General features: G+C 46.2%; 1 protein-coding gene across 1 annotated transcript in view; it reads right to left on the bottom strand.

Annotated features, from left to right (window-relative positions):
* Window positions 1-25396, bottom strand: part of LOC141272100 (uncharacterized) — a 61858-nt gene that overhangs the window by 5567 nt on the left and 30895 nt on the right. The gene's annotated exons all lie outside the window — the stretch shown is intronic.

The following is a 25396-nucleotide window of genomic DNA, read 5'->3' as shown; positions in this document are numbered from 1 at the left end:
GCTAAGTGTCTCCCCCTGTGATTGTCTCCCTTAAAGGGGTTGTCCGGTCAAAAGTGATGAGTCTGCAGTCACTCTGTGTGACTGTAAACTTATGAATCCTCCTAGCGCAGGCACTGTGCGCTGCGGTGATTCGCCGGTATGAGACCTGGTACAGAAGGGTATGTATGTGTTATACATACCCCTGGCCAGTGGGCGCAGCCTCGCTCTCCATACACTTGTATTGAGCGAGACCACGCCTTGTAGTCGGACGTACCCAATCCTGCAATCCAATCCCGGAGGCTGCCATGTCTTTGGTTATACATGTTGATAGACGCCTTCGAGATAGGTGGGTAAGATCACCTTCTCTGGGGTTATGTCCCTCGGCTGGGGTGGCTGTCTGGAGGTGATCCACTACTGGGGGAGGTGGAGGAACCCATGCAGTTAGGGGGAGCCTCTGCTTCGTACATTTCCCCAGAGATTCGCAAAAAAAAGATGTGTTTTTTTGTGAAAAAAGGGACATTTTATTATGGCCTGTCCTTTGATGCCTAAGCAAAAGGAGACTCGGTTAACCCTTGGTAGTCTGGAGTTGGATAAGGAAGGGGTGCATTTATCATCACCCTGCAGTTCTCGGTTTATCCTGACAGCAGAGGTGGTGCTAGAGACCAAAACCGAGAACATTTCTGTGTTTGTTGTCAGTGGAGCTGGAGTTAGCATGGTTGAATCTGAGTTTGTGAGAACTCATAGTCTTGCTTGCTGTAATTTAGCTAAGCCTATTCCCATCTTCGCCATCGACTCAGCGCCACTTGCACAGAAAGCTCTGACACGGATTGTACATAATGTAAGACTGAGGGTGGAGTCGGTTCAATGTGAGATAGTCCCTTGCTATGTCCTGGACGGTCTTCCCACCACAATTGTCTTGGGTCAACCCTGGTTGGTAAAACATAATCCGTTGGTGGATTGGCAAACCAGGTCATTGAGTGGGGAGATTACTGCCATGAGAATTGTTTAGATATTTCCCTTTCTACAGTCTCTATGGAAATCTTGCCTGCATTTCTGTCTGGTTTTGAGGATGTTTTTTTCTGAGAGGGGGTGTCAGGATTTACCTCCTCATCGTGAATATGATTGTTCATTTAACCTGACCCTCGGAGCTAAACTACTAAAGTCCAGACTGTATAATCTTTCTGGCCCTAATAGACAAGCCATGAAGGATTTCAGGATTTCATTGCAGAAAGTCTGGAAAAGGGACATATCAGACCCTCATCTTCGCCCGTGGTGGCAGGGTTCTTATTCGTGAAGAAAAAAGATCACAGACTACATCCCGGTTTAGATTTCCGGGAAGTAAATCAAAAAAACATCCGCGAGCCATGCCCTCTTCCTCCGATTCCAGATTTGTTCAGCCAGGTTGTGGGAGCTAAGGTATTCTCCAAGTTGGATTTAAGGGGAGCCTATAATCTGGTTAGAATCAGAGAAGGGGATGAATGGAAAACAGCGTTCAATACCACTGAAGGGCATTTCGAGAGTCTGGTTATGCCTTTCGGTCTGACAAATTGTCATAAAAATATTAATAAAATATTAAAATTTTCTCCCAAACTTCCCTCCTTCCCTATACCATTTGTCACAAGAGAAGAGCTGACAATCTAAAGAGTGATTTCTCTGCAAATTAGCCCACACAGTAGAGGTGGCTACTAGGCAGATGGCAGTACAAAGAGAGGTGGCAAATCCAATTAACACGCGAGTGTGTTTTCCACTGGCACTGGCTTGCGACAAATTTACACGTAGATGAGATTTAGTCAGGAGCTTCAAAGGAACTCTGTCACACTACTCACAATAGCCAGCTGCAAACTAGAGACGTTTAGGCACCGACACGAAATGTGGAATATTGGAAGTTCCATAATTCTGATAATAATGGGACCCATATTTTTAGTGGCAGGGTCAGCCAAGGAACAGTATGCATAATTTTCTGTACCAGAATAACAGACCGCAGCTCTGCCATGTCCATGTATGGTCTCTAAAAAAGGTAAATTCATACTGGAAAATATGGCGTCGCTTGCACGCTTCTGCGGTAAACCAGCGATAAGTTATCCCAGAAGTTATAGATTCTAATAAAAATATGAAGACTGGAGCCCCGCCCAGCCAGGGTGGTTTAGACTTTATAAGCAACGGATCTCGTTTGATAACAGTCAAATCAATAAGTGGGGCGCCCCCCTTCAGCTATACTGAATCGTCTCTGCGAACTTTATGGTAAGTTTCTTCTTTAATCCTATTTATTTTGTGTAACTGTATATTCTGTACTGTATTGTCCCCTGTTGTAAAATCTTTAGGAAAAATATACAAACACTGCCTCCTTTTTGGATTAAATATAAAATTTAATAGTCCTGTTTCTTTTGCTCTGTAATCACTCCCTCCCCTGAACCATATACGCTACCAGAACGCAGGCGTCCGACCAGGCCTGTATTATATTTCAAACTCGGTCAGTGGTGGCAGCGAATAAAAATAATTGGGCTATCGTGAAGCTGGCAATAACCGTACGGGGGCGTATACACATATTCCATGCGTTGGAATCCAGAGGGGTATACGCCATACGCTTTCTGCTCGCTTGCTGGTAGCTACGCAGTGACTAATCGGGTTCGAGTGCGCACGAATCCCTGCTCAATCCTGTGACATCCTGACAGAGTGACGGCAGCGGTGGGATAATGTGTGATCTCCCCAGTGTCGTCCCTGTCAAAGTGACGGCAGTGGTAGGATATTGTACGATCTCCCCGATGTCGTCGCTGGCGCCACTGACACCAATGCACCTGCAGTGTTCCAGCATTTCATTAAAGGGAATCTGTCACCACTTTGGAGTTATCAGACCTCTAGTATGAGCATACAGGGTATAGAAAAGTAAATCTATACATACCTGTATGGCCCATAGTAGAGGTTTGATTGAAGAGTAGTTTTATCTTCTTGGTTTTTCACAGGCTTGACGTCCCCCGGACGCCAAGTTATCCCCGCCCATCTGTTTGTTATTCCACCAAATCCCCGCCTATGTACACGTTTATCATATTTCCCCCCCTCCCGGCACGTCACAGGGCCCAGGTAAGATACCTATTCAGACTATAAGACGGACCCCCATATTATAAAAAATATTTTTCTTCCTGTTCTCCACCACAACATTGGTCCAGTGCGTCTTAGATAGTCTGAAAAATACGGTAAATATATTTCTAAAGATGCTACTGACATGAAATTTTCACCAGTTGTTGGGAACAATCATCCAATCCAAACTAAGTTATATGTAATAATGAGAAGTGACACAGGGAAAAAGTATTGAACATACTTACTGAAATTTAATTAATACGTCATACAAAAACCTTTGTTGGTGATGACAGCTTTAAGACGCCTACTGTATGAAGAAAGTAGTCGCATGCATTGATCAGGTGTGAGTTTGCTTATTCTTCCACACAAACTCTTCAAATCCTGAAGGTTCTGTATGCCCCTTCTATGAACTTTGAGCTTTCATTCCTTATATAAATTTTCTATTGGATTCAGGTCAGGTGATTGGCTTGGTCATTCTAGCAGGTTTTCTTTCTCTGAAACCAATTGAGTTTCCGTGGCTATGTGTTTGGGATCATTGTCTTTCTGAAATGTTCACCCTCGTTTCAATTTTGGTCTCATCTGATGGACTATATTCTCCCAGTATTTCAAAGAATTGCCTAAATGTTGATCAGCAAACTTTAAACATGCTTGATCATGCTTCTTGTTCAGCAATGGAGTCTTGCGTGGTGAGTGTGAATACAGGTCGTGGAGGTTGAGAGCATTACTTTGAAACAATTGTACCTGCTGAATCTAGATCTTTCTGTAGACTTCAACATGTGGTCCTTGGCTCTTGGACAACTCTTGTGAATATTCTTTTCAGTCCTCTGTCTGAAATCTTGCAGGGAGCACCTGGTCGTGGCCGGTTTATGGTGAAATTATGTTATTTCCACTTCCGGATTATGGCCCCAACAGTGCTCACTGGAACCTTTAGTATTTTAGAAATTATTCTGTAACCAATTCCATCAGTGTATTTTAAAACAATAATGTTGCAAAGGTCTTGAGATAGCTCACTGATTTTAGCCATCATGAGATATTTCTTGTGTGGCACCTTGGTAATAAGACACCTTTTTATCGGCCAAAAGTTGAACCAGATGATATCAGTTTTCACTAGGTGACAGGATTGCTATCTAATTACTGATAGATTTCAGCTGATGTCATGACTTTCAATGACTTTTTACATCTATCTTTCTTCATGTGTTCAATATTTTTTCCCATTTCTCATTATTACACATAAATTAATTTATGGAGTTCTATGGTTTGATTTCTTTGACTGTGTGGATTGGATGGGTGGTTACCGACATTTGGTGAAAATTTCATGTTAATAGCATCTTTAGAAACATATTTACTTTGAAAATAGCTGACATGTTCAATACTTATTTCACCCACTGTAAGCCTTGACTTTGTTTTTAAATGGAAATAAGCAGTGAATACAAGAAAAAAGAACAAATCCTTTAGACTTCTTTTTATACGTGATGGAAGCCAACAGAACCAGTCGTGTGACCACCGATTGGTAAACATGTATTATTGAAATATATGATATTTTGGGCCAGCTAATTTATCATGATATTGCATGCAATAGGAGGCAGCTCCTACACCCATCTGCAAAGCATATCTAGAGCTGCACGCAGAGCTAAATAAGGTTGTAGACTGCAAATGTAACTGTCACAGACATCTGAACCCAGCCTTATCAAACTCAATGAGTCCAGCCAGGAGATGTCTGAATACCTTTTTGAGAAAATTAAAACAGTAACCCTGGGGTGGAGACAGGAACACACTTAAAGTGAAGGTGCCATGATTTAAAATTTTGCATTAATAATTACTGATTATTTAATCAATTATTTTTAATACAAAATTAGATGTACCACCAGTTTATTTATTCATTTTTACATTAGCCACTGGGGGCTGCCATTCTTATTTGGGGTGTGTGTAAGAAGCTAAGCAGCACTCTTACACACCTCACTCATGGCAGTCCTGGCCATAAGAGACAGCAGTCGGGTCACTGAACCCATCTCTAACATTAGAGGCCGCTCCTCCTGCCTCAAGCTGCGACCTGGGCACGCCCCCTGGGTGGTCCAGGTCCCAGCCTTGGGAGGGGATTACGGCCATCTTTGTGGAGCCCGCAGTCTAAGCTGTGAGCTGCACATTCCCCCCGTCATCAGAAGCACTGCTCAGTCCGTGCATGCCATGACAGGAGCTGCCAGGGAGAGAAGGCGCCGGGAGTGGAGGTCAGGGTGAGTATCTGCAGTGGGGTCCGGTGATCTCAGCCTGTCACCTGTTATCACTGCTCACAGCTGACATCTTCAGAGCAGACAGACACAGCACTGCGTGGGAGCGTGGAAGGTAAATAGAAGCGTTTATTGGTTGCTTTTTTCTTTGCATTGACTATATGGAAGCATATACCCAGGATGGGAGCATATACCTACCGAGGATGGAGCCATATACCTACCCAGGATGGAGGGGCATATACCTACCAAGGATGGGGGGGCATATACCTACCCAGGATGGAGGGGGCATATACCCAGGATGGGGGGGAATATACCTGGGAGGGGGGCATATACCCAGGATGGGTGACACCATTATACTGTGGTGTACTATATGGGGCCATTATACTGTGGGGCATTATATTGTGGGGCACTATATGGGGCCATTATACTTTGGTGCACTATATGGGGCCATTACACTGTGGGGCACTATGTGGGGCCATTATACAGAGGGCTCAGCAACTCTGATGAGCGGTGTAGTTACTGAGGTTACTGTTCATCACAGCCGCCGGGTCTTGCGAAGCGCAACAGGACCCAGGGTGGCTAATGCTACAGCCTATGGAGCGTCGTTCTCTGAACAAAGCTCCATATCCTTTGGACGTCGGATTTGGGGATAGTCGTGGGAGCGCCATGGACTACGTCGGACCTGTTTGTTTTTGTTTTTTTTTCAAAAATAAATTGATGAATCAGGGAAAGATTCGGGGAGTCTATTCAAATAACATTTATTTTTCTGTTTTTTTAGTGGGTTAGTAGTGGGGGTGTCTGATGGACCCCTCTCCATTACTAACCACAGGGCTTGGTGCCAGATGTGAATTTTGACAATTCACAGCTGTCATCAACCACAACTACCATTACCCCGATTGCCACCGCACCAAGCAATCGGGAAGGGGCAGGCAAAGAGCGACTAATATGATGCGCCAATTCTAGGGCCGCTGCGGGCTGGTACTTTTAGGCTGGGAAGGCCCCAATAACCAGGGACCTTTGCAGACTGATAATATCAGCCCGCAGCTGTCTGCTTTACCTTACCTGTTTACGAAAAATAGGGAGGGACCCCACATGTTTTTTTCATTTATTAGGGTAAACACCCTTTAATGACATATAAAAAGTACAAAAGGGTGCAAGTTTATTATATGCAGTATGTGTTATTGTGAAATTCTATATCTACTGGATATTTATTCTATTACACCCCTGCTCCCTTAGAAGTGGACAGAGCAAGGTTACACATTTCTAAGGGAGCAGTGGTATAGTGTGTGACCTGACTCTGTCCACTTCTACGGGAGTAGTAATATGGTGGATGGAGCATGGGTCACAAATTACACCACTGTTCCCATAGTAGTGGATGGAGTGGTGTCACCAGAAGCGTAGCTAGGGTTTTGGTCTGGGATGGTGAAACTTCTGAGTGGGCCCCGTAGTGTGGCTGTGTTCACACTGTGCGGTAATGAGGCAGTGACCCAAGGAAAGTTCAACTTAAGCGTCTTTATCTGCAAAAACTCAAATGCAAAAGATGTCCTTCGGATCGGAGCCGGGTGATCCAAACAGTCCGTGCAAACCCGTTGCCGTGAAAGACGGCCACGCCATTTCACTCTGAGGTGTGCCAGTTACATTGCCTTCACAAGCCTGTGTTGTGCCTTCACCCAGGCTTGCAGTGCACAGAGCTTCCTGCTCTGCAGCTTGCAAACAAACCACTGACACACCCAAACCTTTGCTGCAGGTTTTTAAATAAAACCTGTGGACATGAGCCACTTGTAAGACCCGGCTGTAGGGAGTGATCCGCCCCACTTCCATCCTGTAGATCGCTCCAAAAATAAAAGCCCCTGCCGGGTTTTCTTAATCCGACTTGGTCAAATAGCTTGAATAAGCTCCACTTACTTTTATTTTGCACTGCAACCACAGCGGTGCCTGTGACTGCAATGCACTCCAGTGGGTTCAATAGGCCTCTATGCGCATCCTGGGGGATACATACCAAACCTCGTATATGATCCCCTCTCACTGCCTCACATATCCCCCCCCTCTGTTCAAACTTGTAGGGTTGAACACCTGTCACCATACAGGGTGCCCGTGACAGGGCATCTGCATTTCCCTGTGACCTCTCCGCACAATGTTCTACTGAGAAACTGAAATTTTGCAGTGACAGGAACCATCTGGTGACTCAAGCATTCCTCTCCTTGGCATTTCTCATCCATACCAAGTGAAACTGTCACCCGAGCAAATAATAGCGTAGGGACTCCAAGGTCCACTTAAATAGCCAAGCACTCGTTCTCCGCTACGCTATAATTTTTCTCTGCCAGGGTAAGTTTCCTAGATGTTCTTCTACGTTCGCCTCCTGTGACAGCACCGCTCCTAGGCCACCCTCCGAGGAATCTGTTAGCACTATAAAGCCTTTCTTGAAGTTGGGGCTGGTGAGGACCGGCTGTCCGCATAAAGCCAACTTCATGGATTGGAACGCTTCCTGCCCTGTTGATTCCACTGAACCATGACAGACTTCTTTCCCTTTAAGAAATTGGTCAGGAGTGCCGATCCAGCAAAATTAGGTATAAACCGTCGGTAATACCCAATGATGCCGAGGAATACTCTTACCTGTCTAGTAGTAAGAGACCGGGGCCAGTTTTGAATGGCCTCGATCTTGTTTATTTGGGGTTTAATAACCCCACGGCCAATCACGTACCCCAAGTACCGAGCTTCCTTGAGACCCGCACATTTTTTTGGGTTCACCATTAATACCGCGGCTCTGAGTTAATCCACCGCTGCTTGTACCTGGGACAAGTGGGTATGCCAGTCGGTACTAAAGAAGATAATATCATCCAAATACGCTGATGCATATTTTTGATAAGGCTCTAACACTATGTCCATCAACCTCTGGAACGTAGCCGGAGCACCATGTAATCCAACAGGCAAGACGACATCGTGAAAGAGACCCTCCGGCATTATAAAGGCTGTCTTTTCTTTCGCCGACTCTGTCAGAGGCGCCTGCCAGTAACCCTTGGTCAGATCAAGCGTGGAGAAGTACTGGGCTTGCCACAGTCTCTCGATCAGCTCATCCACCCAGGGCATCACATAAAGGTCAAAAATTGACACCTCATTCGATTTTCAGAAATCGTTACAAAATCGTAACGATCCGTCCGGCTTCAGAATCAGCACAATGGCGCTAGCACACTCACTCTTGGACTCTTCGATGACTCCCAACTGGAGCATTTGTTTTACCTCACCTGCGATGGCTTGCCTCCGGCATACGGTATGGTTTCATTCGTACCCTTACCCGAGTGTCGGTGACAATGTCATGTCGGATCACAGATGTAAGGCCAGGCAGCTCTGAGAATATGTCAGTATTCTGCCGCATCAACTTCTGAGCCTTCTGTCGCTGCTGTTTCGTGAGAGCGTCGCTTATCTTTACCTCTCCCCCGGCCTCCTCCTGAGCCGGTGTCGGAGGGTCCACAGACGATTTGACCGGAGTCGCCTCCGTAATCATAAATTCCCAGTCTTTCCAGACTTTAAGCAGATTGATGTGATATACACTGCTCAAAAAAATAAAGGGAACACTCAAATAACACATCCTAGATCTGAATGAATGAAATATTCTCATTGAATACTTTGTTCTGTACAAAGTTGAATGTGCTGACAACAAAATCACACAAAAATCATCAATGTAAATCAAATTTATTAACCAATGGAGGCCTGGATTTGTAGTCATCCCCAAAATTAAAGTGGAAAAACACACTACAGGCTGATCCAACTTTGATGTAATGTCCTTAAAACAAGTCAAAATGAGGCTCAGTATTGTGTGTGGCCTCCACGTGCCTGTATGACCTCCCTACAATGCCTGGGCATGCTCCTGATGAGGTTGCAGATGGTCTCCTGTGGGATCTCGTCACAGACCTGGACTAAAGCCTCCGCCAACTCCTGGACAGTCTGTGGTGCAACATAACGTTGGTGGATGGAGCGAGACATGATGTCCCAGATGTGCTCAATCGGATTTAGGTCTGGGGAACGGGTGGGCTAGTCCATAGCTTCAATCCTTCATCTTGCAGGAACTGCTGACACACTCCAGCCACATGAGGTCTGGCATTGTCCTGCATTAGGAGGAACCCTGGGCCAATCGCACCAGCATATGGTCTCACAAGGGGTCTGAGGATCTCATCTCGGTACCTAATGGCAGTCAGGCTACCTCTGGCGAGCACATGGAGGGCTGTGCGGCCCTCCAAAGAAATGCCACCCCACACCATTACTGACCCACTGCCAAACCGGTCATGCTGAAGGATGTTGCAGGCAGCAGATCGCTCTCCACTGCATCTCCAGACTCTGTCACATGTGCTCAGTGTGAACCTGTTTTCATCTGTGAAGAGCACAGGGCGCCAGTAGCGACTTTGCCAATCCTGGTGTTCTGTGGCAAATGCCAAGCGTCGTGCACGGTGTTGGGCTGTGAGCACAACCACCATCTGTGGACCTCGGGCCCTCATACCACCCTCATGAAGTCGGTTTCTAACTGATTGTGCAGACATATGCACATTTGTGGCCAGCTGGAGGTCATTTTGCAGGGCTCTGGCAGTGCTCCTCCTTGAACAAAGGCGGAGGTAGCAGTCCTGGGGCTAGGTTGTTGCCCTCCTACGGCCCCCTCCACGTCTCCTGGTGTACTGGCCTGACTCCTGGTAGCGCCTCCAGCCTCTGGACACTACGCTGACAGACACAGCAAACCTTTTTGCCACAGCTCGCATTGATGTGCCATCCTGGATGAGCTGCACTACCTGAGCAACTTCTGTGGGTTGTAGAGTCCGTCTCATGCTACCACAAGTGTGAAAGCACAACCAACATTCAAAAGTGACCAAAATATCAGCCAGAAAGCAATGGTACTGAGATGTGGTCTGTGGTCCCCACCTGCAGAACCACTCCTTGTCTTGATAATTGCCAATAATTTCCATCTATTGTCTATTCCATTTGCACAACAGCATGTGAAATTGATTGTCAATCAGTGTTGCTTCCTAAGTGGACAGTTTGATTTCACAGAACTTTGATTTACTTGGAGTTATATTCTGTTAAGTGTTCCCTTTATTTTTTTGAGCAGTGTATTTGTTTGGGTTTCCTCTTCTTGGATTGGTATACTCTGTAATTTAACTCCCCCACCTTTTCCCTGATTTCATATGGCTCTTGCCACTTGGCCATGAGCTTACTCTCTGCGGTGGGCACTAATATTAATACCTGATCCACTTCTTTAAAGGACCTGACCGTGGCCTTTCTATTATATGCTCGACTCTGTGCAGCCTGTGCATAAAGGAGGTGTTCTTTTACTATAGGCATGAACGCCGCGATTCGGTCCTGCATACTTGCCACATGTTCTATTATACTCTTATGCGGCGTAGGCTCCTGTTCCCACGTCTTTTTGGCTACATTCAGCAGACCCCTAGGATGCCTGCCGTACAATAGCTCAAAGGGTGAGAACCCCGTGGAAATCTGTGGTATCTCGCGGACTATAAACATTAAATAGGGCAGTAACATGTCCCAACCCCTCCAATCCTTGGCTACCACTTTTTTCAACATAGACTCAAGAGTTTTGTTAAATCTCTCAACTAATCCATCGGTCTGTGGGTGGTACACAGACGTGCGTAACTGCTTTATTTTAAGCAGTTTGCACAGTTCTTTTGTCACCTTGGACATAAAGGGAGTCCCCTGATCTGTAAGGATCTCCTTAGGTAGTCCAAGGAGACAGAACATGGCAAACAGCTCCCGGCAATAAGTTTAGCGGAGGTGTGGCGAAGCGGAATGACATCCGGGTAACGGGTAGCATAGTCTACGAAAACAAGTATGTACTGGTGGCCACGAGCTGACTTTGCAATGGGCCCCATCAGATCCAACACAATCCGTTCAAATGGTACCTCTATGATAGGCAGAGGAACCAATGGACTAGGAAAGCTGGCGGTGCGTGTGGTCAGCTGATATTCCGGGCAAGATTCACAAAACCTATGTACCTCATCGTATATCCCGGGCCAAAAGAATCGCTGCAAGATACGTTCTTTAGTATTTTTAACCCCTAGGTGCCCACCCAGCTCGTGTGTGCGAGCCATCTCGAGCACCGCCTGACCATAGGACTTGGGCACTACCGGCTGTTCGACTATTTTATTTTGGATTTTGTCAATCCGGTATAACAATTCCTGGTTGACCCCCCCATACAAGGAAAAACCGCCTCTGCGCCAGGCTGCTGTGCCACCCTATTTATCATTTTCATCTGTTCTCATGCTCAGGCTATAGTGGGATCCTGGAACTGGGCTGTCCCAAAAGTACCAGGGGACACTTCCAGCTCTGCAACTTATTTGGTCTCATCGACCTCTCCTGCCAACACCTCTAGGGGAAACCTATCGGGTTTACACTCTGTTCCTAGGATGGCGATCCCTATGGCATGTATCCCTGACTCGGGATCTTCGGGTTCCGCACCCGGACACATCTTTATTCTGGGAGGGGTAATCTTACTCTCCCACAAGGACCAAAATAGGGGTAAATCTCTTCCCAGCACAGTCCCGTAGGGAAGAGTCTTTACCACTCCCACCATGTTTAACCTTTCCACGCGGAGTGGAAAAGGTGACCTCTGCCGTCTGATACTCATGGAGTTCGCCATGTATGCATACAATGCCGACTTTACCCCAGTGGGTTCTATCCCAGAGATCAATTACCCATGGGCTCCCTGAGTCCAAGAGAGCCTCCGCTCGATGTCCATTGACGTGCACCTGGCACAGATGGGATTCACCCGTTGGACTGGCGGGGTAGATGGTCCGAGCATACATAGACAACTGGCATGTGAACCCATAGTCCATGGGTTCAGGAGTCAGGGGGACAGTTGGCAGCTACATGTCCTGGCCCTAGGCATCGCCAGCACCTAATAGCAGTGGCACAGCCAGTCCTCGAGACCAATTTAGGGGAAACTGGTCTCCTGTCTCCCTCACTCCGGGGTACCCCCTCAGTATGGGCATGATTCCGACTGTCCACAGTAGAGGGACGTGACCCCCATCAAGACTCCTGGGCTTGCAGGGGCCGGTGTGCTACCCGCAGTGGGGCAGAGTCCCGTACAAAGTCCTGGGTGGCTGTATACCGCTCGATCAGGCTAACCACCTGGTCTAGGTTACCCGAGTCCCCTTGCCCCACCCAACGCTGTATGGCTGCTGGCAGAGTTTGCACCAGCCGGTCACCCACTACCTTTTCTACCATTTGGGCTGGGCTCAAAGTTTCCGTCTGGAGCCACTTTTTGGCTAACTGTAACAAGTCACATGCCTGAGAACTAGCGGATCGGGACTCCGCAAAGGAAAACTGGTACACACATTGTGCCCGCACATAAGTGTTAACCCCCAGTTGGGCAAGGATCTCACCTTTCAGCTTCCCGTAGTTCAGGGCATCCTCCCGGGTGAAGTCACGCCTTCTGGGCATCTCCCAACAGGAACAGGGCCACCATCTCAGCCCACTCAGAAATTGTCAAGCTCTTTCGCTCCGCTGTGCGTTCAAACAGTGAGGAAAGCTTCCATGTCATCCTCAGGACTTATCTTCCTCAGTGCTGACTTGACTTTGTCTCGGGCATCAGAACGAATCGGGGGTCCACGGTAGGGCCGTCTCTCGCAGGGCTGCAATTTGTGGCAAAATCAGTTCATTAGTTTTCTGCTGCTGTTGATACAGTAGCTGCTGCTCATTGTGCTAGATTTGCAGCTGCTGCTGGGTGAGTGGCAACTGCTTTAATAGCTCCTCCATGTCAGCAGGCCTGAGCTGTAGCTTTGCAGGCTTGATCATGGACATGCAGCTTTTGGGGTATGCGTCAGTTCCTACTGCCCGCATTCTCCACCATATTGTAGTGCAGCAGTGTTCACACTGTGCTGTAATGAGGCCGCGACCCAAGGGAAGTTCAACTTAAACGTATTTGCAAAAACTCACAACTCAAATGCAAAAGATGTCCTCCGGATCGCAGCTGGGTGATCCAAACAGTCCGTGCAAACCCATTGCCATGGGAGACGGCCGTGCTGTTCCCCTCTGAGGTGCGCCAGTTACGTTGCCTTCACATGCCAGTGTCTTCGGCTGAGAGAAATTATGACATGAGTAATAGGGAACTATTGGCGATCAAATTGGTGTTAGAAGAATGGCGACATTGGTTGGTTACTTTTATTACTGACCATAAGAAACTGTCATATCTCCAGTCAGCTAAACGGCTCAACCCTAGGCAAGCCAGATGGTCCCTGTTTTTTTACTAGGTTCAATTTTGTTGTCACTTTTCGTCCATGGGTCAAAAATGTCAAGGCTGATGCTTTGTCCCAGAGCTTCCCTGGCGGTGGTGACCATGCAAACCCTGTCCCGATATTACAGAAAGGTGTAGTAATTTTGGCACTGTATCCTGAACTGGAGGGTGAGGTGTTGGAGGCTCAGGGGGACGCCCCTGCCTTCTGCCCTTCAGGAAAGTTATGTGTATCATCTAATCTGCACCGCAAAGTAATTAAGGAACATCATAACTTTGTGCTTGCTGGGCATCCAGGTGGTAAGGCAACCGCGGACCTCTTCTCTCGTAGTTTTTGGCTGCCATGGTTTGGAATGTGATTGAACACTTAGCTGCTTGTAGTATTTGAACGCGTTCTAAGGTTTCGCATACCCATCCGTCTGGTACTCTCTTTTCGCTACCTATCCCTAGTAGGCCATGGACACACTTGTCCATGGATTTTATTACTGACCTACCAGTTTCTGCAGGCAAAAACGGTGTTTTTGGTGGTTGTAGATAGGTACAGTAAAATGGTTCACTTTGTCGCATTGCCTGCACTTCCAAATGCCAAGACACTTGTTCGGGCGTTCATAAATGAGATCTTGAAGCTTCACGGGATTCCCTCCGATGTGGTGTCAGATTGGGGGACCCAGTTTGTTTCCAAGTTCTGGAAGGCATTGTGTTCTCGACTGGGGGTGCAGCTGTCCTTTTCCTCTGCCTTCCACCCTCAGTCGAATGGACAGACCGACCGTGTCAATCAGAATTTGGAGACCTACCTCAGGTGTTTCGTCTCTGAAAATCAGGAGAATTGGGCATCTTACCGCTAGCAGAATTTGCCATTAATAATCAGTGTCAAGAGTCCACTGGCAGGTCACCGGTCTTCGGTGCATACGGTTATCACCCACAGTTTGGTACCTTTAGTGGGGGAAGAGCTTCAGGAGTTCCTGAGGAGGAACGGTTTGCTTCATCGCTCTCCTCGGTATGGCAGGGTGTTCTGAGTAATTTAAAGATCATGGGAGACAGGTATAAACGTATGGCTGACAGAAAACACTAGCCAGGTCCGGACATGAATGTGAATGACTTTGTGTGGTTATCTACCAGGAACATAAGATTGAAAGTTCCTTCTTGGAAGCTATAAAATAACTGCCGTCATTAACCCAGCAGCGTTTCGTCTTGAACTTCCTCAGGCCCTTAAGGTCCACAACGTGTTCCATAGGTCCTTACTCAAAAAGTATGTGGAATCTCTTGAGCCCTCACCTCTGCCACCACCCCCAGTAATGGTTGATGGTAATCTGGAGTTCCAGATTTTGAGGATTGTAGATTCTTGTCTCCAATTTCGTTCTCAACAATACTTGGTGAACTGGAAAGGCTATGGTCCAGAGGAGAGGATGTGGGTTTCAGGGTCAGAGGTGAACACTCCCAGGTTGGTTCGCTCACTCCTCATGTCTAATCCTGAGAAACCCGGCCCCGAATGTCCGGAGGCCACTCATAGAAGGGGAGTACTGTCACATGTGTGTCAGAAGGTTCAGACAATCGCCCTGCAGTTGGTTGCAGGAGATCGCTATGTTTGGCATTACAGACATCGTGTTTGAGGCTGTCTCTAGGACCCAGCGGTTACCTTCTTCTGGCTAATTAACACCCTGCCTGGGTGTATAAATACCTGCTCTGTTTCAGAGGAAGGTGCCGGCGATGTTCATTACTACTTGTGAAGGCTTTAGGAAGAGCAGTACTTCGTTATCTCTGGAGCTTGAGGATGTGTGCACATTTATTTGGAGTCGTCTACAGCTAAGCAATTTCCCCGTTTGTGCACCCTTGTTGTCTATAGTGTTTAGTGGAGATCGACTAGTGCTCGTCTCCTCCCTGCCATAGCCATACGCCAGGGAAAGACAAGGTGAGGCACGCGTGTGGCGATTGGTGAAGAGCTAATACATGGACGTTAGGGGAGACAGGGTGACACTAGATCAACCTAGGAGGTCTCCACTTCCCCCCTTTCCCTAGAGCCTGGGCTCCCTTTCCCTCTTCCCTTTGTGTTTCACTAAGTCTTTCCCACACCTTGCGTGACAGTGTGCAGGTGTGTGAATAAGTGAATGTATACACGTGGGACATTTCTAGTGATACAATTCAGGCATTAAAAAGCATAAATTATACTAAAAGCGCCACAAAAAATGATTAAAAATGACAAAACACATGTCCCTACTTGTACCTTTCACCCCTGAGATATTTTCTGCTATTAGTTTTTGTTTTTCCCTCCCCTTCTGCCAAGAGCCATAACTTTTTTATTTTTCCAGCCATATAGCCGGATGAGGGCTTGTTTTTCACGGGACGAATTGTATCGGTGCGGTGGAATTGCAAAAAAGTGCAATTCCACAATGATTTTTGGGGTTTTTTATCCACCATGTTCACTATATGGTAAAACTGGCCTGTCATTATGATTCCCCATGTCAGTAAGAGTACACAGATGCCAAACATGTAAAGTTTTTTTTTTATATTTAACCCCTTTACCCCCAAGGGTGGTTTGCACGTTAATGACCAGGCCAATTTTTACAATTCTGACCACTGTCACTTTATGAGGTAATTACTCTGGAACGCTTCAACGGATCCCCCTGATTCTGAGATTGTTGTTTCGTGACATATTGTACTTCATGATTGTGGTAAAATTTCTTCGATATCACTTGCGTTTATTTGTGAAAAAAAACAGAAATTTGGCGAAAATTTAGCAATTTTCAAAATTTTAATTTTTATGCCCTTAAATCAGAGAGATATGTCACACAAAAGAGTTAATAAATAACATTTCCCACATGTCTACTTTACATCAGCACAATTTTGGAACCCAAATTTTTCTTTGTTAGGGAGCTAAAAGGGTTAAAAGTTGACCAGTGATTTCTCATTTTTCCAACAAAATTTACAAAACCATTTTTTTAGGGACCACATCACATTTGAAGTCACTTTGAGAGGTCTTTATGACAGAAAATACCCCAAAGTGACACCATTCTAAAAACTGCACCCCTCAAGGTGCTCAAAACCACATTCAAGAACTTTATTAACCCTTCAGGTGCTCCACAGGAACTTTTGGAATGTGGAAGAAAAAAATGAACATTTAACTTTTTTCACAAAAATGTTACTTTAGACCCATTTTTTTTTTTATTTTCACAGGGGTAACAAGAAAAAATGGACCCCAAAATTTGTTGTGCAATTTCCCCTGGGCACGCAGATACCCCATATGTGGGGAAAAAACACTGTTTGGGCGCACGGCAGGGCTCGGAAGGGAAGGAGCGCTATTTGACTTTTTGATTGTAAAATTTGCTTGAATAATTAGCGGACGCCATGTTGCGTTTGGAGAGCCCCTGATGTGCCTAAACATTGGAGCTCCCCCACAAGTGACCCCATTTTGGAAACTAGACCCCTAGATGCATAGTGAGCACTTGGAACCCCCAGGTGCTTCACAAATTGATTCATAAAAATGAAAAAGTGTTTTTTTTTTTTCACTTTTACGAATCAATTTGTGAAGCACTTGGGGGTTCCAAGTGCTCACTATGCATCTGGATAGGTGCCTTGGGGGGTCTAGTTTCCAAAATGGGGTCACTTGTGGGGGAGCTCCAATGTTTGGGCACAAAGGGACTCTCCAAATGCAACATGGTGTCCGCTAACAAATTGAATGGAAAATCGGCTCAAATTGTTAGCGGACACCATGTTGCGTTTGGAGAGCCCCTGTGTGCCCAAACATTGGAGCTCCCCCACAAGTGACCCCATTTTGGAAACTAGACCCCCCAAGGCACCTATCTAGATGCATAGTGAGCACTTGGAACCCCCAGGTGCTTCACAAATTGATTCATAAAAATGAAAAAGTGGAAAAAAACACACTTTTTCATTTTTACGGATTAATTTGTGAAGCACCTGGGGGTTCCAAGTGCTCACTATGCATCTAGATAGGTGCCTTGGGGGGTCTAGTTTCCAAAATGGGGTCAATTGTGGGGGAGCCCCAACGTTTAGGCACACAGGGGCTCTCCAAACGCGACATGGTGTCCGCTAACAAATTGGAACCATGTCGCGTTTGGAGAGCCCCTGTGTGCCTAAACATTGGAGCTCCCACAAGTGCCCCCTTTTTGGAACGGATTCCTGATTTGTCAATTTTATTATGTAGTGTTATATGCCAGTTGTGTATTATAACCTGACAAACACTACACAACTGAAGTATGACAACCTGACGAACACTACGTCAGCTGTGTAGTGTTCGTTGGGTTCTCATACGTCAGAAATTAATTCAATAGTCCATGGAGGTATGGTATCTTCTGAAGCAGTCTTTCATGCAGAGGCCAGGTTTGTCGGGGCAGGTGTCACATTGGTAAATGGTGTCCTTGCGTATTCCTCTTCGGTAGCACACTCGGCACTTCTTTTGTGACTTACCCTTTTTTCTGCTGTGAGGGATCTGCCCCGGGAAATGCTGGCCCGGTACAATTCGAGGTCCTTCAGTTCCAGAAGTAGTGGGACCTGCTCCGCCACCACTGCCAAATATCAGGACCTTGATAACTGTCTCCTGAAAGTGAAGATACGACGCAGAAGTCTGGCCTGCACATTGAGACAGAAGGAAAGCGTTGTGCATTACCATCTGAACAATGTGCACGGCCAGCTTCATATACCATACCTTGGCCTTTCTCAAAGCACTGTACGGCTGGAGGACTTGATCGGAGAGATCAACTCCTGCCATGTACTTGTTGTACCCCACTACACAGTCTGGTTTGGCGACCTGTGTAGTGGAACCTCTTACAGTGCTGAGGGTGCTGCCATCACCATGTATGGTGGTCAAGAGGACATCCCTCTTGTCCTTGTACTTGACCACCAATAGGTGGTCGCTAAATTGGGTTCTGCTCTCACCCCTTCTGAGCAGCTGCTCAATTAGCGTCTTTGGGAGGCCTTTCTGATTTTTGCGGACAGTACCTCAAGCTGCGGTATGTCGCGCAGAGAGGGACTTGAAGAGTGGGATACTTGTATAAAAGTTATCCACGTACAGGTGATAACCTTTATCCAGCAGTGGGTGCACCAAGTCCCACACAATTTTCCCACTCACTCCCAGAACAGGGAGGCATTCAGGGGGTTCAATCCGGGAGTCCTTCCCTTCATAAACTCTAAACTTGTGAGTGTACCCTGAGGTACTCTCATAAAGTTTATACAGCTTGATCCCGTACCTGGACCTTTTACTGGGCAGGTACTGCCGGAATCCAAGCCGCCCCTTGAAAGCAATTAAGGACTCATCCACGCAGATGTCCCTTTGGGGCACGTACACTTCACCAAACTTATTGTTGAAGTGCTCGATGACCGGCCGAACTTTGAAAAGACGATCAAAGTTCGGGTCATCGCGTGCAGGACACCTTGCATTATCGTTGTAATGCAGGAACTTGTGGATGGCCTCAAAACGTTTCCGGATCATCACCATTCGGAACACTCCAGTATTGCCGAATCTGTTTTTTTTCAGGATCCCCATATGAAGGACCAGGCCCCAAAACTTCATCATTTCTTCTGCGTCTACAGGAGACCAGTCAGAAAATGATGAAGAGGGGTTTTGTTCCAAAAATTGATGAGCGTACACATTAGTTTGGCCCACCATGAGGTTTATAAAATCTTTGAAAAAGTCTATTTCTGTGAGGCCGGTGGTGTCAAACTTGATTCCTGATTCCGCCACGAAATCAGGAATCAATGGCTCAAAATTTTCGGGGGGCGAGGTCCATATGGGGATCAGTATTGGGGGGCGCTGGAACATCTTCTCTCCTGCGACGACTGTGGGGCGGTCCAGGAGAACCTGAGGAAGAAGAGGAGGAAGAAGAGTAGGAAGAGGAGGACGATGAGGCGTCAGAAAAGCAAAGAAATGTGGGATCCTCGCCCTCGCTGTCGGCCTCAGTGTCGGAGGCAACAAAAGAGTATGCCTCCTCCGCTGAATAGCGAGTTTGGGATGAGCCAGCCATTTTTTTTTTCCGTGTATGTGGTGCGTGTGTGTCAGTAATTTATTTAGAGTGTGTGTGTGTCAGTGTGCTTGGTGTGAACTTTTTTTTCCTGAAAAAAAAAAGAAAAAATAGAACTACCGTGGGTGGTTCAAACAGCAAGCACGAGTGCGGATCGGTGAACTATGTCACCAATCAACTCTCAGCAGCTGCTGGGTGTGTGCGCGGATGTGGTGCAAAGGTGGGGGGGGGAGAATTGACAGGGACAAGAAAAAGAAGAGAAAGAAGAGAAAGAAAAAAAAAAGAAAAAAGAAAAGTCGTGAAAACAGCGAACACAGAAAAGAAAAAAAGAAAAGTCGTGAAAACAGCGAACACAGAAAACAAAAAAAGAAAAGTCGTAAAAACAGCGAACACAGAAAAGAAAAAAAGAAAAGTCGTGAAAAGCAGCGAGCACGGACGTTGCTCAGTGACGTAGACACTGCTCAGCGCTCGGCCACTGCAGGACACCCGAAAAAAAAATTGGTAAAAAGGAGGGGGGGGGGGGAGAAGAGGGGGTGGGGTGGATGAGGGGAGAACAGAGATGCACTTACCAAAGTCTTCTCAGTTCTTCTTTCAGCAGGCCTCAGGAGCAGGATCCACAGGATAAGGAGCTGGAGACCGACGACCCAGGAGACAGGAGCAGGAGATCCAGGACCCTGGACAGCAGCCAGACGCCGAAGCTCAGTCAGCAGCCTGAAGAGGTCAGCAGGATGCCGGAGCAAGAGATCCAGGACCCTGGAGAGCGCAGAGGGATGCCAGAGCAGAAGCAGCAACTGGAGCAGGTAGGAGAGAGGTCTTGTAGTGTCACAAAAGGTTGTGGAACTACAAGGCCCAGCACAGAGTGATCAGACGTGACCGCTCTGTAGAAATCCTCACCAAATGTGAGGATCTGCAGGGTGGTCACAGGGGGGTGACAGGCAGGTCACAGGCCGGTCACCACCCGGTCAGGTACTCTGATTGATGATGACATCGATCGCACCAATCAGAGATGGCTGGGGCCTGGGCACGCACCACAGGGGGTTACAGGGAGGTGACAGGCAGGTCACAAGCCGGTCACCGCCCTGTGACCGCCGTGTCACCTGTGTTCATGTACTCTGATTGGAGCGATCGATGTCATCATCGATCGCTCCAATCAGAGCTGGCTGGGGGCTTGTATGACTTCACAGGGGGTCATGGGGAGGTGACAGGCAGGTCACAAGCCGGTCACCGCCCCGTGACGGCCCTGTTACAGCGCGGTCCCGCTGTGATCGGTGCAATCGATTTGATCGGCGATCGCACCGATCCTAGCAGTTTGGGGAGAGGGCTGGGGTTACTAGGCAACAGCCTCTTAGGAGCACCGATCCTAGGCTGCACAGCACTGTTTCCGGCAATCTGATTGCCGGAAACAGTGAGAAATGCTGTGATTGGCTGTTCAGAATTGAACAGCCAATCACAGCGATCGTGGGTCCTGGGCGGGCGGCGCCACCCCCCGAGATGCTGGCGCCATCTACCCTGAGGTAAGATGGCACCGGAATTTTAATTTTATCACCGCGACTTCGGTCGCGGTGCCGCTTTAAAGATAGGGCGTACTAATACGTATTTGGTCCATAAGTCCCAGGGCACAGATACGTATTAGCACGCCTTGGGTCGGAAAGGGTTTAAGTGGCGAAACAAAATTCATAAGTTTGTGAAAAATAAAACTTTTGTCACCATTTTCTGATACCCATAACTTTCTCATTGTTCGGGATCTGGGGCTTGATGATGACTTTTTTGCGCCCTGAGCTGAAGTTTTTATTGATACCATTTTGGGGTAGATACGATGTTTTGATCGCCTTTTATTGCAATGTTGCAGAGACCAAAAAAACGTAATTCTGGCATTTAAAGCTTTTTTCTCATTACACTGTTTATCCGATTAAATTATTTTATATTTTGATACATTGGACAATTCTGAACGCGGCGATACGAAATGTGTATTTTTTGTTTGTTTTATTTTATTTTTAATTGGGCAAAAAAGTAAGTGATTTGAACTAGTGTTATTTAAAAAAAAAATTAATTTTTTTATTTTTTTTACTTTTTGCTGTATTTAATAATCCTCTTATGAGACTTGAAGCTGCGATCATCCGATCGCTTGTGCTATAAGATAGTGTGGCTTCAGCACTGCTATGTATTATTATTATTATAGCGCCATTTATTCCATGGCGCTTTACATGTGAAAAAGGGGTATAATACAAGAACAATTACAATAATCTTGAATACAATGTGACAGCGACTGGTACAGGAGGAGCGAGGACCCTGCCCGCGAGGGCTCACAATCTATAAGGGATGGGTGAGGATACAGTAGGTGAGGGTAGAGCTGGTCGTGCAGCGGTATGGTGGAGCGGTGGTTACTGCAGGTTGTAGACTTGTCGGAAGAGGTGGGTCTTCAGGTTCCTTTTGAAGGTTTCCACGGTAGGCGAGAGTCTGATACGTTGGGGTAGAGAGTTCCAGAGTGGGGGGAAGCACGGGAGAAATCTTGTATACGGTTGTGGGAGGAGGAGATAAGAGGGGAGTAGAGAAGGAGATTTTGTGAGGATCGGAGGTTGCGTGCGGGTATGTAACGGGAGACTAGGTCAGAGATATATGGAGGAGACAGGTTGTGAATGGCTTTGTATGTCATGGTTAGGGTTTTGAACTTGAGTCTCTGAGCAATGGGGAGCCACTCGAGAGATTGACAGAGAGAAGAGGCCGGGGAATAGCGGGGGGGCAGGTGGATTAGTCGGGCAGCAGAGTTTAGGATAGATTGGAGGGGTGCGAGAGTGTTAGAGAGGAGGCCACAGAGCAGGAGGTTGCAGTAGTCAAGGCGGGAGATGATGAGGGCGTGCACTAGTGTTTTTGCAGATGCATGGTTGAGGAATGTGCGGATCCGGGATATATTTTTGAGTTGGAGTCGGCAGGAAGTGGAAAGGGCTTGGATATGTGGTTAGAAGGAGAGTTCAGAGTGCCCCAAGGCAGCGAGCTTGAGGGACTGGGGAGAGTGGGCAGCCATTGACGTTGATAGATAGGTCAGTTGGGGGGGTTGAATGAGATGGCGGAAAGATGATGAATGCTGTTTTGTCCATGTTACGTTTTAGAAATCTGGCAGAGAAGAAGGATGAAATAGCAGACAGACATTGTGGGATTTTGGTTAGTAAGGAGGTGATATCGAGTCCAGAGAGGTAGATCTGTGTGTCATCAGCATAGAGGTGATAATGAAATCCATGAGATTCTATGAGCTGTCCCAGGCCTAAGGTGTAGATGGAGAAGAGCAGCGATCCTAGAACTGAACCTTGGGGGACACCGACAGATAGGGGATGAGATGAGGAGGTGGTGTGTGAATGGGAGACACTGAATGTCCTGTCTGTTAGGTATGAGGAGATCCAGGATAGGGCCAAGTCTGTGATGCCGAGAGATGAGAGAGTCTGTAGTAAGAGGGAATGGTCCACTGTGTCAAAGGCAGATGACAGGTCTAGGAGGAGAAGGACAGAGTAGTGTCGCTTAGATTTGGCGGTTAGTAGGTCGTTGGTGACCTTAGTAAGTGCAGTTTCAGTAGAATGGTGCGGTCGGAAACCAGATTGTAGGTAGTCGAAGAGGGAGCAGGAGGAGAGGTGGGAGGACAGCTCAGAAGTAGCAGAAATCACAATCCCCTATGAATGCCAGCCACAGGCCGGGGTTCACAGGAGCATCGCAATGACAGGCACGGGGATCTTCACCAGACCGCTGGCTGTTATGACAACCCATCGGCACCCTGCGATCACGTGACTGGCAGGATCAATGACACGCTTCCTGTCTGCGTGTGTTAAATGGCACTGTCATTGATTGACAGTGGCATTAAACTGGTTAACAGCTGTGGGTGGATCTGAGACTGTTAGAGGCACTTGATGGGTGATTAGATTAACAATCAAGTGCGGGGACAGATGCCGGCTCAGTGTGTGTGCCCGCATCAAAGTCAGGGGCACGGCCAATGACGTAAATATATTTCATCCGTCATGAAGGGGTTAAAAAATATATTTTTTTTAGATGCAGAATGAATAAGTTAATATATCTATAATGTTATTTATATCAAAAATATGGAAGAAAAAAAATTCACAAAATTCACACCTAAGCAGCCCTAAAGAAGATAATCTTTTTTGGGGTTGCCATTTCAACAATTACATAGTACGCTTTAGGGCAAATAGAATAACTGAGGTTTTAATCTTTCTATACTCTTTGTTGATTGTCTGCAATGCTGTAGTCAATCACTCAATACATCGTTTGCTATAGATGGTCACAAGCTACTGAGCTCGGTGATAGCGCTGTAGACATGCAGCCAATCAACAAAGGCCAGACCAGCGGCAAGAGGAATCGCTGGTCCCTGGTAGAGTGAGTAAGGTTATGTGCATACAGAGTCTTTTTCAAAATTATTGTGCTGGAAAAATACCAAAAAAATAAAAAAATAATTGGCCATGACTAAATTCATAAATTCAGTCTTTTAAGGCTTTTTCTAACCACTGTTTTAGGTTTTCAAAGATGAAAAATGGTTTAAAGAAGTCAACAGTCCATTATTGTGGCATCTTCTTCTTAGAAGAAACTCATTATTAACACACAATAGAAAACAAGAAATGCCTTTAAAGACACGACTCCGTCATGTTCCTGAAGACTGCTCTGTAGCAAAAACGTGCATATCATAGAAACTCATTTCTTCTTTCTTGTGTCTCCGAGCCTATGGAATAATAATCTTTTATACTGGACAACCCCTGTAAATAATATGCACCCTCAGTTGATCACATAAAAAAAATTACGCCCTTATGTGAACTTAAAAATAAAAAATATATGATTCTGTGAAATGAATAAAAAAAAATAATGCATCCTGAAGGTCTAAAAATTAAATATGATCACATTGGATCTAGGATCATATTGGCATTCAGGGTTCTTTTTTTTCTATTGTATTGTTATAGGAACAGAAAAATTGAACTCCTAAAACAAAATGATCTGTCACATGACAAACACAAATAGTGATGGACAGAACCAATTGAACATAATCAGGTCTTTTTTTCCGTTAGGATGCCCAAGTTTTTAATGGAAAAAAATGAGGAGCATATTTGTTCCTGTCCTTCCAGTGAACATGATGAAACTTACAACTGAGTCTCCTAACAAATACTACAACACAAATGTGAACCTAGCCTGAGTATTCAAATTTAGAGTGGCCCCTAGAGTTAGTTCTACTGGTGGGTCCTAGGTACCCCAGTCCGACACTGACTACGTCTGATTTGGTTGACTGAGGCGGATCCCCAAGACTATGGTGGACATGCATGGCTTTTTTTTGTTTTTATTTTTTATAAATTGCTGAACCCGGGAAAGTGTGGGGGAGCGTTTATTTTAAGAAACATTTTTTTCTGTATGTGTCTTTTATTGGATTAATGGTTTAGTAGTGGGGGTGTCTGATAGAAATCTCTACATTATTAACTCCAAGGCTTGAGGCCAGCTGTGATTTTTTTAGAAATCACAGCTAACATCAACCTCAAATAACATTACCTCGATTGCCACCGCACCAGGCCAATGGGAAGAGCCTTGCAAAGCGTCAGAATTTACACATCTAATGTAATGCGCTACTTCTGGGGCGGCTGCGTGGTGATATTTTTAGGCTGCTAAGGGCCCAATAACAAGCCTTGTGAAATTATATATCTACAGGACATCATTCTATCCTACCTATATCTTTATAGAAGATTGCTTTATTAGGTTTGCAAACTACTTCCAAAGAGAATTACAGTATGTAAAAAAATGATGTTAAAAAAGCATTGCAGACAGACTGCATACACATCATATGGATGTCATACGGAGAAAAAAAAACAAACAAAAAAAACGCACAATCGCATGACATACGGAGTGGCAAACACAGGACACTCGTTCAACTCTTCAGGGTC

The sequence above is a fragment of the Phyllobates terribilis genome, unplaced genomic scaffold, assembly GCF_046119375.1.
Source record: "Phyllobates terribilis strain yellow unplaced genomic scaffold, ASM4611937v1 Scaffold_5__5_contigs__length_657084704, whole genome shotgun sequence".
Taxonomy (NCBI): Eukaryota; Metazoa; Chordata; class Amphibia; order Anura; family Dendrobatidae; genus Phyllobates; species Phyllobates terribilis.
The sequence above is the reverse complement of the archived record's forward strand: the minus strand, read 5'-3'. Positions and strand labels throughout refer to the sequence as shown.